This window comes from Mandrillus leucophaeus, unplaced genomic scaffold (genome assembly GCF_000951045.1).
Source record: "Mandrillus leucophaeus isolate KB7577 unplaced genomic scaffold, Mleu.le_1.0 Scaffold1176, whole genome shotgun sequence".
NCBI classification, from domain to species: Eukaryota; Metazoa; Chordata; class Mammalia; order Primates; family Cercopithecidae; genus Mandrillus; species Mandrillus leucophaeus.
In genome coordinates, this window is record NW_012100054.1 from 941647 (window position 1) to 956679 (window position 15033).

The following is a 15033-nucleotide window of genomic DNA, read 5'->3' on the forward strand; positions in this document are numbered from 1 at the left end:
TCAGGTCTTATCTCCACTCAGTAAAGATTCTCTTAGCATCCAGAAATCTATCTCCAGACACCCTTTTATGTGCTCTTTCTAGAGTGACAATATAAATGAGTTGTTACAAGAAATGTGAAAAAGAGAGATTGGAAATTTATTGAAATTTGCTAGTCATTAGTGCAAAAGGCTTTATTCACTTCCGCATATTTTCTGCAGTTAGGATCACCTGAACTTTATCACTTTTGCTGGTAGCAGAATAATTAAGCTGAATAGGACACTTAATTCTAGGAAAGTTCTAAAGAAATCCTTAAAATTATTAAGACTATCCCTCTCACTATCGTTTAGGCTGAAAGTCTGTCCAAATGTCTTTTGGCACTTATATTGAACATAATAAATTCCTTTCTCTGGATGTGTCTCAGGATAGTATTAATTTGTTGTGATCAGGAGGTGAATTTCTTTAGGATCTTTTTCACTGTTCATGTGCTTCTTTTGCAGTTCCTTTGGAGTAGTGGGGGCTTAAGGGGGCTTAGCTTTCATAAACTTTTGGTCTTGAGAATATGTACTTGAGATAGGGTCAGTTTGGGAGCCTCCAATGCCTGTCAATTTGGGAACTCCAGAGTAGGATTTTATAAAAATAATCATCCATTCATAACTGTATTGAGTTACAAAGGAGGGCAGGAGAGTCATCCCAGGTCATAGTTGTACAGTGTAAATTTAGACCAAGGGATGAAATGTGTTGGCTGAAATGTGCTGTAATAATCATTATTGGGTATCTGTGAATTTAACACACTTTTCAGAAGGGGACAAGTTGCTTGCCATGGTAGGAAAAGCTGTGCCAAATGTTTGAGGAGAAATGTGGAGAGGAATAACATTAGCTTCAGATACCAAATTGCGAATTAAACTTCCTGAGGAATTTCTGAACCCTGTTCAAATAAATTAAAATTTTGTTTACCAAAATGACTCCAATATGCAAATACAGAATACAGTGTTATATAGGTGCTGGGGAATGAAATTTTTTACAATCCTATAATTTGTTGTAATACTCATTATAAGACCATTAGTTTATCATATTTTCCCTATAGTGTTTACTCACATGGACAGCAATAGATCCAGATTTCATGAAGTGAAGTCTGAAGGTTACCTAATTCAGGAGGCCGTTCTTAATAAAAAGAATGCATACTTTTGAATATCAACACTGGTCCCCTACAAAGGACCCATGCAGATGAAGAGCCCTGAAAGCTGAGCTTCACTGATTCCGGGTGAAGCTGCCTCTGGATGTGGAGCTGTGTTATGGGAATCCCATATCACAGGCAGGACCCAGATCTGGTGCCACCTCAGGAGGAGGCAAAGGTGGAAACGTGGAAACTATTGTTGTAAGGCTCATACTTTACTGACCATCACAGAAGCTGCTTGTTAGGTCCCTTAGGAAGGGATCTCTCAATGAAACAAACACCAGAGCTTCTTATTTTTTTTGAGACAATGTCTCACTCTGTCACCCAGGCTGGAGTGCAGTGGCACCATCTTGGCTCACTACAACCTCTGCTTCCTGGGTTCAAGTGAGTCTCCTACCTCAGCCTCCTGAGTAGCTAGGATTACAGGCATGTGCTACCATACCCAGCTAATTTTTGTATTTTTAGTAGAAACGGGGTTTTGCCATATTGGCCAGGCTGGTCTTGAACTGCTGACCTCAAGTGATCCACCCTTATGACCAGCAGACCCTTGTCTAAGAAGCTGGATGATTCCTCATGAAGTCACTCATAAACCTTATTGCTGATGTATTTCACTTTCTTATTGGACTATCTCAGATTTTAAACACCCCACCCAATTTCACCATCTATGTGGCAACCAGAGCAGCACTCACAAATAAAATAACCTTCAAGGCCAAACAGCTGCCTATAGCCAGATTTGTCAAGATTAACTTAAACAAGGTTTTAAAATCAGGCAACGCTTGCAGACACCAACCCCTGGGGGCACCATAAAATATCACCTTATTTCAAAAGACTGAGAAAGCTGAAAATGACCTGCAAAATTCCTATTGAGTGATCTATTTAATCACTCAGGTGGGGTATGGTGTGTCTGGCGCATGTTCAGCCTCAGGTGCACGTGCATGCAAATATACACACGCCACGCTTTTAAACATGTATCTCTCTTTGAAAAGACCATTCCTTCTTTCTTATCTGTATGTGAACAAATTGTCAAAACAACCTCAAATGCTAGATGATATAATCCTCAAATGCTAGTAATATAAAAATGACTGTAATAGTACAAGTGATATCATTGCTATCCATAGCACCACACTTTCACTGTTTCTCAAATCTGCAACTATCTTATTTTCTAGTCTTTATTCCTTTATTCACTGAAATGACTGATATGGGCAGGTTAGACACCCAGAGGAGGAGATAATGGTTTTGATTGTACTAGATGGTTTGACTCTGCAGAGTGTATCCTATAGACTTAATACCAATAGAGGTCGTGGATATTTTTTCCCCATTTCTTTTCCTCTTTATTGTTAAGGAGACTAATTGTGTGTGAGTGTGTGACAGGAAATGTTAAATTCCTTTTGATTTTTTTTGTAGTGGCAAGAACAGGAGGGCATTCTTTTAAAAATCTTTTCTTTTTCTAGGCAAAGCGTGGGAATGGAGGATGAGAGAGAGTCAATTATCAGAATAAGATGTTCTACCAAGATGTAAAGAGGGGAAGAAAAGTAATTTTCAACAGCTAGGCAAGAACTGCCACAAGCAGTAGTGGAAAAAATCAATGGCATGGTTTCATAATGTGGTCTTGGATTCAGCCAGAAAATACCACAGAGAGAAAACTGCAGGAGTCCCTATTTTGTCCCCTTAAAATGAATTAAATGGTCTGGTGGAAGTTGAAGGACTCTGAAGGTGGTGAGTCTACCACTGATTCTTCAGATGGTGTCAAAGATGATTCCTGGTTAGGTATAAAAAGCAGCACTTTTGTCTGCTATTCACACATTAAAAATGACAGAGAATATACACCTAGAATATTTACCTAGTACTGCTGCCTTGGAAACATAGTTCCAGGTCTCATGAGTTTACCAACAAGGAGTCTTTCTGCTCTTGAGACCTCAACCATGTACTGAGCTGACTACCTCAGCAATATTCTATCTAAACTGACACCCAGGTATAGTGATCAATGGTCTAACCAGCTTGCAAGTTATGACTGAAATAATGGTTTACCTATCAAATCCTTGTAACTCCCAGAATAATTATGATTCCATCTTTTGGGCTGGCAATTATTTAAATAAAAGATTATTTACAAAGGAAACAGCAGGGAGAATCATGTAAATTAGATTCATTAAGTGGACAGATTCACTTACAGTTCATTTTGGAATAATTTATGCCAATTTTCTCTGATGTCATCTGTTGTTCAGGTTAACAATTAGCTCATTATTAACTGACAAAGGTTACTTTGTATATTGGCAGAGGAAGGCATATTATTTGGGAAAGCTTCTATGACTATTGAGCTTTCATATGGGTGCAAGAGTTTATTTGCAAAAGTCCAGCTCTTATTTTCTCAAAACAATTCAATATCCTGATGCATTTATCTCTGTATTCTCAGGAGACTTTGCAGAGGAATATATTTCTCTTTGCTAGTGTATAAGCAGTCAAGACTAAAAGAGAATAGGGCAAAATATTCATTCCAACTCTGTATTACTCTCTGCTTTGAACTAAAGATAATATTTTCTAATATATTAAGAGACACCTCTTTTACAGGCCAAGTTACAGATCTTTTAAAAAATCCAATATGATGATGCCCATTTACAAAATTTTATGATGAGAAAATTAACTTTAAAACTCTTTTACAACTCTACCAAATGTAAGAAATATATGGCCCTAAGAAGGCAAGGCATTAGTCCATTTAGACCTTTTGAAATTCTTACTGTTGCTTGCAGTCTTTTACCCGTCTCAGCACTGTGTAGTTTAGTGACTCTGACCTTGAGGAGGCAACAGAAATGGTGCCTACTATTAATGTGGTTTTTCTTTTAAAAAACAAAATGTTTCCTGGCATGTAATTGTTTTTTTTCAAAAAACACTTGACCCTGTGCAGTATTTTACACTTACATCATTTCCCCATTTATAATTCTTTCTTGTTTTAGTGTGTTGGAGGAAAAAAAAAGTGTTATGTAGTTCTTTAAAAACATTCAACCAAATAATAATAAACAATCATAACATTCTGAAGTATTTATCGTGAGTGTAAACTCTGAAAGCAGTAAAACTGGTAAAAGGTGATTTCCATAATAACTGGATGAGGGAGGGAGGGAGGGAGGACCCAGGAAAAATCGAGCTTTTTGCTTGCATAACAGAATGAAGGAAATGCTGAACATGGATTAGGTTTGGAAGAGAATTCCTGAGTTTGGTTTTGGATATCATGACTGTGTCTTTGAGTCACATAAGTGGAAATATCAAATAAATTCCATCTATATGACTGAAGTATAAATTTGAGTATAAATTCATTTTTGTTTACATGTTATTGTAATCCAAGTATATAGATGGAATCACCTAGCAATAGAAGACAGAGAAAAGAAGGGGGCCTTGGATAGAACCTTTATTAATTCCAGCATTTAATGGAAAAGAAAGACGAACCTGAAAAATGACCAGAGAAGTAGAGGGAAATTCAGAGTGTTGAGTTAGGGGAGATAAGGGTAAGAGTATTACAAGGAGGGAGCAACCAACAATATCATGTATGTTGCTAAAAAGACACATCAGAGGAGAACTGAAAAATATCCACCTGGTTTAGCAATATGATGGTCATTGCTGACCTAACAAGCTGCTTTAGTAAAGTTGTTGAGATGGAAACCAGATAAGTAGGTTGAGGAATGAGTAGAAGGAGAGAAAATGGGCTAGGCGCAGTTAAGGATAAAAACGAAAAGAGAGGTAAAGCAGGATAGTTGGGTAGTGTGGGTCTATTTGAGGTTGTTGATCAATAATAAACAAGGGAACCAGTCTCTGCAGGTGTGTAAATCTCTCCAACAGGGCTCATCTATGCAGATATAGTGTCCGAAAAACAACATGTTGGCTTCATCTCTGCTTAGGGTTTTTCCAGATGGGTATAACAAAAAGATAATGGAATCTAGACTGTTTGCAAGGGTGATACAGAAATAAGGGAGAATGGATTCCAATCCGAATAAGTAGGAAGGTGGAGAAAGGACAGACATTAGTGAACTGGAGTCCCTATCAGGTCAAAGAAGGATCTCATTTATTCATATGCCACCCTAATACAGCTTGTCTATAGAGGGAGGAAAATAAATGTCCTCTTTAAAGCTACTGTATACAAAGCTTTTTTTTTTTTTTTTTTTTTAATTGAGCTAAAGGGCAAAGAGACCTAGGTCCAGTTTTAACAACTCCCTCTTCCCTAGACTTTGTGGGAGGGCCCAAGCACAGATGAAACAAATTTCAGACAAAGCCAGGCATATATATATATTCTTACCTGAATATAGATTTCTCCCAATATGCCAGTTGCAACTCTCTCAGCATAAAAAACTTATGGAAAAAATACTTTTGCCTTTTCACTTGGCTAAAAGAAGATTATTCTATAAAAAGAACTGTAGTCCAAATGATTAAAAAATGGAGGGAGAGGATGAAACCAAAACTTTACTCAAATGGAAACTTCCTTAAGTTTTCCCATTATTCTTAATGAAATAAAGGCTGAGCTAACTGCTAGAGAAAACTGATTATTGATGTTGCAGAAAATAAACTTAAAAATAATCATTCTAAAGTTTTTTCTTTTTCTGTAGTATGTGTATTTTCTGTTCTATTTTAATATTGTATCATTTTAATAAAACCTTTGGTTAGGCCGAGTGCAGTGGCTCATGCCTGTAATCCTAGCACTGTGGGAGTCTGAGGTGGGGGGATCACTTGAGGTCAGGAGTTCGAGACCAGCTTGGCCAACATGGTGAAATCCCATCTCTACTAAAAATACAAAAAATTAGCTGGGCGTGGTGGTAGGTACCTGTAATCCCAGCTACTCGGGAGGGTGAGGCACAAGAATCATTTGAACGTGGGAGGCGGAGGTTGCAGTGAGCCCAGATAGCGCCATTGCACTCCAGCCTGGGCAATAAGAGAGAAACTCTGTCTCATAAAAAACAAAAACCAAAAATGTGGTTAAAATGAAAAGGGAAAGAAATAAAATACTAACTATATAGAAAATAAGAGAATAAATAGTGAGGAAGAACTTTATATTCAAACTCTACAAAATTTTTTAGATGACTCTTGTCAATTTTCTTTATCAAATAATAAATAATATTATGTTCCAGAACAAGTCTAACTTTTCTCTATTTTTCAGACAGAAAAAGAGAAGCAGATGAAAGGAAACAGAATTTTCTATTTTCTCCTCACCATCTAAACCTCAAATAAAAAACATCTAACAATTCAACGATCTTAACTTGGACCTGGTAGGAGACATACACTGAAGCAGTGGCTAGAACTCCAAAATATACCAATCTGTGAGGCTAGGAGATGACAGATCAAATTTTCCTCAGAAGAAACATCCTAGCTATATTTCTTCATTGAATGTGGCCACGTATTGGCCCAGTAATCTTCACAAGCATCACAACCAATTACTTAGGGCTTTAATAAAGAAGGGACCTTATGTAGAGTTTAATCAGATGGCAGTTGTGGGAAAGAAGCAGAAACAGTTTTGTTTGTTTGCATTAACAAATGGATGGTGAGAAAGATAAAAGGGGAAATCAAGAAGATAACCCAAAGGAAAAAGATAAATGGAGGAATTAAAATGAAATTCAATCTTCCCCCAAACAGAATCTGGCATAAGAAAATGCAGGCATTTTTGGCTAAACCAGAAATTAAATGGTAACTACATCTCTTTAAGGGCCAGAGCTATAAAGCATAGGGTGAGGAAAGGGCACCCAGATAGGGGGATCCTATGCACTGGGTTTTAGTCCTAGCTTTGCTGAGCCTCCGTTTCCTTACTTGTAAGGAGAGGCAAACGCTTCTTGCTCTTTAACAAAAAGACCACCAATGTTGTCCCCTGCCCACACTCGTCCACAGTTGTTCTGATAGACTTGGGACAGCTATCTTTTCAACCCTCTCTTCCAAATACTTGAGATGTATTTTATAGATCTATGAGTGAGCAGCTATTTCTAATTCTGTCTTGAAAGGATTATTCCAAAACCAAGACAATGAAGGGGATGCCATTAGAAAAAAATATTTGTAGGGTGACAATCAATTTAAATTATCTCATAAAAAGATGAGTTCATGGCATATCATAAGGGAAGTAAGATTGCTTCCTTGTTTCTATCAGAAATAGGGTAAAACCAGCTCATGTTGAAAGCTGGATAAGAAGTTAAGCAGCTATTTTTTTTTTTTTTTTTTTGAGAGGGAATCTCACTCTGTCACCAGGCCGGAGTGCAGTGGTACGATCTCGGCTCACTGCAACCTCCACCTCCCAGGTTCAAGCGATTCTCCTGCTTCGGCCTCCTGGGTAGCTGGGACTACAGGCGGCCAGCTAATTTTTGTATTTTTAGTTGAGACGGGGTTTCACCATGTTGGCCAGGATGGTCTCGATCTCGACCTCGTGATCCACCCAACTCGGCCTCCCAAAGTGCTGGGATTACAGACGTGAGCCACCGCGCCCAGCCCGAAGTTAAGCAGCTATTGATGGCAGTCTGTTGGACTTTATTCCATTTATTTCTTTCGTTTTCACGTGAGCTTTCTGTGACTGAATCATAGGAAGTTAATATACCAATGATTTACTTCCTGGGAGTCTAAGAAAGCACGTTTATTTACTATATGCCATCAAACAGAGCTATTACATTTTGTTGAATTTGTAAGGATAAAAACCATGACAAGAGCACCATATTTCTAGAAAATAGATTCCAAGTGTATAACAGAGGGCTAGGCATCTCTTTCTTTTTTTTCATATAAAACCATGAGTGAATATACACTCCTTTTTTATAGAAGTGTCTTTCGTTTGGTGAATAAAAGGCCGAATTCTTACAGAACACTTTGTTATAAGCACTTCCATGGTGCAATATAGTTTTGGTTGGAAAGGCTAAAATATGAACTCTGCTTCCCAAGCCTATCAACAAATATGGAGAATACCATATGAGAGTCATGGATTGTCAAGGTCTTCGGAGTTCATGAAATTGTGTGTAGGACACTTTGGGTACAGGGGAGTTGCTGTTGTGGTTAAAAAACAAGGAGGGGCATTTCTTTTACTTTACAAATGAAACTGGAGCTTAGAGAGATTGGCTCAAGCTCCTGTGGCCTGCAAAGCCTGGGCTCAAAATCAGAACTTCTGATGACTAACCTTGCTGCTTTGTGACCGCTGGGGTTCAACTGCATGTTGAGATTCCCAAGAATCCCCTGATCTTGGAGCAGGAGGAAGCCAGCTGCCCCAGGTCTCTGACTACAGCCAGGGGGACCTATTCCCTCCTCAGTCTCCAACTCTCTGCCCCCAGCTACTGGCAGACGGGAGTAACATGCATGTAGCAGTCCAATCTTTGCCTGTTTCTTCTTTGTGAGGGACACTTAGCATTTTCAGACCATCCCTGAGCTGGAACAAAGTAATTTTGTCTGAAGAGCCTGAAGCTGGGCTTAAAGGTGCTTACCAGAAAGGAGACGGGCAGTGATAACCTTCTTGCTCCTAAAGAGGTGGGTCCTGCCAGGTCAGCCCTGGAAACTCCTTTCTTTGGATAGAACCAGGGCAAGCCTCATCCCACAGAACTAGGGAAAAGCTTCAGCACGTGGTTGTGAAGGAGGGTGGGGCCCGTTAACTCATGTCCTTTAATAATAATGACAAGAGCAGCCCTTTATCAAGGGCCTAATTTTTCTAGGCCCTATGCTATGTATGTTAATCGTGCGGATCTCACAAATATCCTGCAAGATAGATATTATTGTCATTGTCCCCATTTTACAGATTATGAAATCAAGGTTCAGAGAGTTCAAGTAATTTTCCCAGTGTCACACAGCTAGTAGATGACAAAGATCTGAACCCAGCTATTTGACTCATGCTCTGTGCTGTTGCAGGCGATCGAGTCTGAACTTGATTGGTAGGATGTGGTTATCAATGTTGTATTCATAACATAAGTTAACCTGGGGATTAACTTAAGTGAAGTCTACAGACAGAAGACAAGTTGATGAGACTGAATTAGCACAAAATACTAAAATAAGTATTCTGCCTATTTTTGAGTAGGATATAAATTGTAGAGCATCCCCCTATGAGAGAGCCACTCAGAGAAAAACAGGTTCACTCAGAGGTTTACGGAACTCCATCTGTGAGGCAAGGCTGGGCAAGTGGCTTGTTTATCTCAAAGAACTGGCTCAGTAGGTAAATGGAGCAGGTTCATATAAATAGGATTCTACCTGGAGATAGGGAATCAACCACACACATTGTCTCCCCACAAGAGTAGTCTTTCTGCCTTCCCTGTTTCTTTGACTGGCATAAGCAGAATTATAGTCATGAGGGCTGGAACCCCACAGTCACCTGGGGCTCCTATTTCCTCACAACTGGCACCTGCCTGACCCTTCCTCTCTGTAGTCCTGATGCCCCCAATAATGCAGCATCAGATTCTGTAGATTTGAGGCCAGAGTTTTCTAGCATCTATACTTTTCCTTTCTATTCCCATTGCAACTACCATAATTGAGGCCCCCATGACTTCTCCCTAATCACTGCTGTTAGATCAATCTTTCTAAGACAAGACTATGTCACTCTTATGTCTACAAATCATCTGATTCCTCATTATCTACTGAGTCAAATGTAGACACCTTCACCTGATACTCAAAATCTTTTCAGATTTCCCCGAACACATCTTGTTAGTCTCTCCTCCTTGGCCAATCTTATATGTGCCAAGCTGCAATCCTCACTTAACCCCAAGCATACACAACAGTTTTCCATATTTGCACCTTTACTTGTGACCTTTGCTTTGTCTAGAAAAAGAAAACGTGTATGTTGTGTGTTTTGTACTTCCTAGTGTTCACAGTGGTTTCATTCACCTTTTTCCATTTGAAATTTACAGTTACTCTGTGGGACAGATATGATTATACTCATCTTACAGATTAGAAAATAGTGGCTCAGGGCAGGCCTGGAACCTAGAGTTCCACAGCTGAGGGGCTGAGGGATGACTAGCAGCTAGATCTTCAAACTCATTGCTCTGTCCACAGCTCCATGTTGCTTCTCTCTCCCCCAAATCTGGCCTTTAATTCGGCTCCCTCCAGTTGCTATTAGTAAAATTCCATCTTTTTCTCAAAGTCCAGCTCGAATCCACCAACTGTTAGCTTTTCCAAAATAAACCTAGATTTGAGGGTTCTCTTTGTGTTCTTATGGCTCCTTGCTCAACTTGCTGGGTGCTTAAAGCAATTAGGGAAAAGGCCTGAGAGTTCCTACACAAGAATTTTATACCAGCAATGATCAAGGTTTTAAAAGCTTTTAGATTATGACCCCATTAAGGCATACATGTTATATCACAACCCAGTGTACATGCATACACCCCTGAAACAAGTTTTATGAAATAAAATTTACTTCTAATTCATCAATGCACTGTGATATTTTCTCTAGTCTACTATTTATTAAGAAGTGCTGGTTAGGAACCCACTAAATTGCTTGTGAGAACCACTAATGAGTTATGATCAGCATTTTGAAAATCCCTGATTTAAATATTAAGTCTCTTCTAAACGGCCTAGACAACATTTTCAAAGGTTTGCAAAAGACTGAGCTAGCAAGAAAGATAGGTGCGTTCATCAGGGATTTAATCTGTAGTTCCCAACAGGAACACAAACAGTTCTTACAAAGGCTAGGCCAGGAAGGAATGGCCTCAGCTGGAGAGCATCAACTTCTGTTTGTTGGAAGGTCAAGGAGAGGGATTCTGGGTGAACAGTTGATGGTGGAGGGGAGTACCCATTCCACAGTGGGATATCTTCCAAAGAGTCGGATTTGTAGAAGCCAAAGATTGAGGTGAGGAAGATTTCTCAATAAGGCATATCTGTGGACTGAGAAGAGACTTATGTGCTCATCATAACCTTGAATATAGCAGGAAATCAGCTAGAATTTAAAAATAATAAAAATGTAATAAAATTCTTTGTTTATATCTGCAAAATGAGTCTGAAGGCCTTCAGGCCTATAAACCTGTCACTGAATTTAGTATCATTTTAACTTTATGAAGCACTTGATGTTTGCAAAGTGCTTGTACAATTACCAATTACCATAATGTTCATCTTCTGAATATTTCAGATCAGAGAAGGCCTGAGGACTTTAGACTAAGGGGGAAAAAAAGGAAAAAAGTTGGCCAAGCCAATTAAATACCAGACTTCTCAGCTTGTACTGCTAGAGTTATTTACCATGTGGGGCACTTGCCTAGGGGTACTTTGGGGACATCTCTTCCTTCAGCACCTAGAGTCTGCGGTGCACACAGCCAGCCTTGGCCAGCCACCCCTCATGACTGACACCCACTCGCTGCTCTTGAGCATTCCAGGCGTAATTCTGTGTCTACATGAACCAGTGGAAGGAAAGGCAAAGGGCTTGACACCTGTAACCCAAGGGCTAGTCCATAGTGAGGGATGTGGGAAGAGGTGTTTGCAGTTGCTGGGACAGGGCAGTGAGGAAATAAAGCTGCTACAGTCTTTCCTGTTTGAGGTATTAAACACATGTTAAAGGATTAAGGAAAGATTTGCTTAGCAGCCTGCATGAGCTAGAAATCAGTTCTGGCCATGTTTATAGGCAACAGGTCAGTGAAACCTAATACACTGGTAGATTTCAAGGAATTCCAAGGAAATGGCTTCAAGGGATGTCAAAGGCAATGGTTTCAGGATGTGTCTGTTTCCTTTGGAAAAAGGTTAGCTCTCTGATGCTGCTTCTCCTACATGTAAAAGGCCACAGTGCCAGTCACTATTGGCGAGAGGCTGCTCCAGGAAGCTGAGCGTGGCTCAGGGGCTGGTGGCATTCTAGTTTATCAGTTTAAGAACAAAAACAACTTTTTATTTGAAAATGAATTGCAATTCAGATACTTTTGTTAGATTAGTTAAAACCTTTTGTTAGATTAGTTGAAATTCTCCAGTTTCTGACTATGGACAGGAAACTGAAATACTAGAAGACAAGCTTAGAGACTGATCTGGCTTTTTAGCTAAAAAACATTCTAGTAGACCCTGGCCCTAACAATGACACCACTGGATAATTTTCAGTAGTGGAAATTTAAGAATAATCTCTTAATGATACTTTTATATATTAACTCATTTATATTGGGAACACACACTGAATGCTCTAAAATAGTTTTCAAAGTAGAATGAAACATGTTTGTCTACATTTTTATCCACACAGAAAACTGGTGGGTATTTCACGGGGAAGCTGTCATGGATCGTGGATTATTTTCAGTTTATTCTTCTTCCTGTCAGATCAGCTTTCATACAGCCACCAGTTCTCTGCATTATAACAAACAGGACTCTGTGGCTCTGTGCTTAAAGTGCTGCATTGGTTTCCTGCTGTCAATAACATAAAATCCATTTTCTTAACCGTGACGCATGTAGTCCTACACAATCTGTGCACATGATACTTCCCTGGTTTCACTTCCCACTAGTTGCCCTGAACTTTTCATCATTTTCTGAACACTCTGCACCCTGTTCAGGCTTTTGCCTGAGCTGTTTCCTTGCCACAAAGTCCTTCACACTCTCAGTCCTGCTCCTCACAGATTCTTATTCTTTTATTACCCACTTCCCAAGTCACTTCAGTGTGGCTTCCTGGCTTCTCCAAAGCTGTTTAGTTGGCTGTACCCCTCTCTGGCTTCCATAGCACTTACTGTGGTCTGAATGTTTGTGTCCCCCTAAATTCACACATTGAAACCTGACTCCCAAGGTGATCACCTTAAGAGGTGGAGCCTTTGGGAGGTGATTAGGTAATGAGAGTTCTGCCCTCATGAATGGGATTAGTGCCCTAATCAAAGAGGCCTAAGAGAGCTTGTTTACTTTCTTCACCACATAAGGATAGAGCAAGAAAGTGAATCCCGTGATCAGGAAACGGGTCCTCACCAGACATGGACATTGCTGGGATCTTCATCTTGGACTTCCCAGCTTCCAGAACTGTGAGCAATAAAATTCTATTGTTTATAAGCTACCAGTCTAATGTATTTTGTTATAGCAGCCTGAACAAAGTAAGAAAACACTTTTTTGCTCAGAACTTTGTGATAACTCTCAGCATTGGTGGATGGTGCCACCAATCTACCTCATTAGGATGCTGGCATCTTAAGGGCAATCACCATTTATTTCTTTATCTTTGTGGCTTAGAAGAAGGCAGAAGCCTTTTTGCCCCCTAAGGAAGAAGTATTAAAATTCAATTTAGTTAAAATAATTGAATAAAATATAATAGAATAATTATCTTTTTCTGGGGGAAGAAACAGGAAAACTAACCCAAGTCTCACAGCAGTAAGATCTGTGACAGAAAGCAAACTTGAAAGGATAATTTAGCCTGTACCACATCACTCTACCTTTAGCCATTTGAGTAACCAAAAAAAATGTAAAATATTAACCAACAAGAGAGAATTCTGATCACACTAGGCATTGGGAATAAGGGTTTCACGCTTGACTTCAAAGGCTTATTCATTGCCCCTCGAGTCTGCCTCTTTTCTCTCTCCTGTAATTCTGTACTTTTCAGGTGGGTTATTCAGGCTCTCTCGCATCTATTCATGCCACAGTCACCACAGGACCTTCCCCATGTCACTCCCTATTCTTGGAAAGCTCTTCCTCCCTTCTGGTGTTTTAATTTCATGTTAGGAAATCCCAGTTCCTCTATGGACCCTTTCCCACATGACTGGAAGAAAAGCATTTATTTCTTCAACAAGCTTTTCCTCTATTAATCACCAGCATAATAATCTCTTTGCCTGCTCTTTCTCATGAGTTGGTTTGACATACGTTGAGAATCACCACCATCTACCTTGTGAAGTGAACCTTAATTAGGGAAGAGACATGTCTGCCCAACACTCTGTGTGATGTCTATCACAGCTTCACATGCAGACAAATGCTGAATAACTGCAGTCTGTGAGCTAGACCCAGGACTGTGTCCTACTGGCAGTGGTAATATGTGAAGCTGGCAGCCATGGCCCATGCTGATAATGTGTCTCTCGTAGCTCATGAACTCGTTGGCGGCCTGCAAATATCTTGGCTCCTACAGTTGAAAAGGAGTGACCAAGTAACAATTAAAGGACATTTAAACATTCTACTCTCTTTTTCATGGGAAAGAAATATTAAAACTAAATTCAATACTGGCAGTATTAAGGTAGTACATATTTTTTAAGCCCTATCATCTTTCCTTTCTCTTTTTTTCCTAATAAAATGATTCAGTACTGACCTAGAAATCTTCAATATAACACCACACTGCTAATAACAAAACACCATGGCTTCACTTGAAAGGTGCAATTGAAAGATTTCCTTTATCACAGTAAGGTACAAGAGGAATAATTATCATCAAAGGCTTGTATTGCTTTCATTGTGGAAGAGAAAAATTGCTGCACTTCTCTATCAAGTCAAAATTGCTATCTGTAGTGTAATTTCCAGAAAAATAACTATGAGATGATGGACTATAAGTTAGAAAAGTCATAAATGAAACAACTGCATGTGCAGAACAGAGGACACAAAAGAACTGCTTAACACCCAGCTCCATCCATTTACTCAAAATCAAAGATGAAGAATTATGTCTGATTTATAGCCCAAGTGAAACCTTTCCTTTATGGAAACTAAAGACTTTGAAATGGTATTAAAATACAGCTGTTGCAACTAAAAATTATTACAGGTATATAAAATAATGGAAAACTTAGTCACTCAGATAATAAATGACAATATTATACACATTACATGATGCCTCTCTTTAAGACATGTGGAGGTAGAAATAATAATGATAATATGTGTATTGAGCACTGTTCTAAGTGTTTTGTGTTAATTCATTTAATTATCAAAACAAAGCCATGAGGTGGGGACTTCCGTTATCCCCATTTTTCAGATGAGCGATGGAGACACAGAATGGTTAAATAACTTTCCTAAAATTACATAACTAGTAAGCAGATAGGCTATAATAGCAAATCAATAACTTCTG

The 15033-nt window shown here is 39.2% G+C and overlaps 1 protein-coding gene and 1 long non-coding RNA gene across 2 annotated transcripts in view; one reads left to right on the forward strand and one right to left on the reverse strand.

The window, feature by feature from the left end:
- Positions 1-15033, reverse strand: part of SLC9A9 (solute carrier family 9, subfamily A (NHE9, cation proton antiporter 9), member 9) — a 229736-nt gene that overhangs the window by 78691 nt on the left and 136012 nt on the right. The gene's annotated exons all lie outside the window — the stretch shown is intronic.
- Positions 1500-6374, forward strand: LOC105554760. Its single transcript, XR_001008378.1, has 4 exons — positions 1500-1538; positions 2606-2870; positions 3720-3847; positions 6289-6374. It is a non-coding gene; the product is annotated as an uncharacterized LOC105554760 (long non-coding RNA).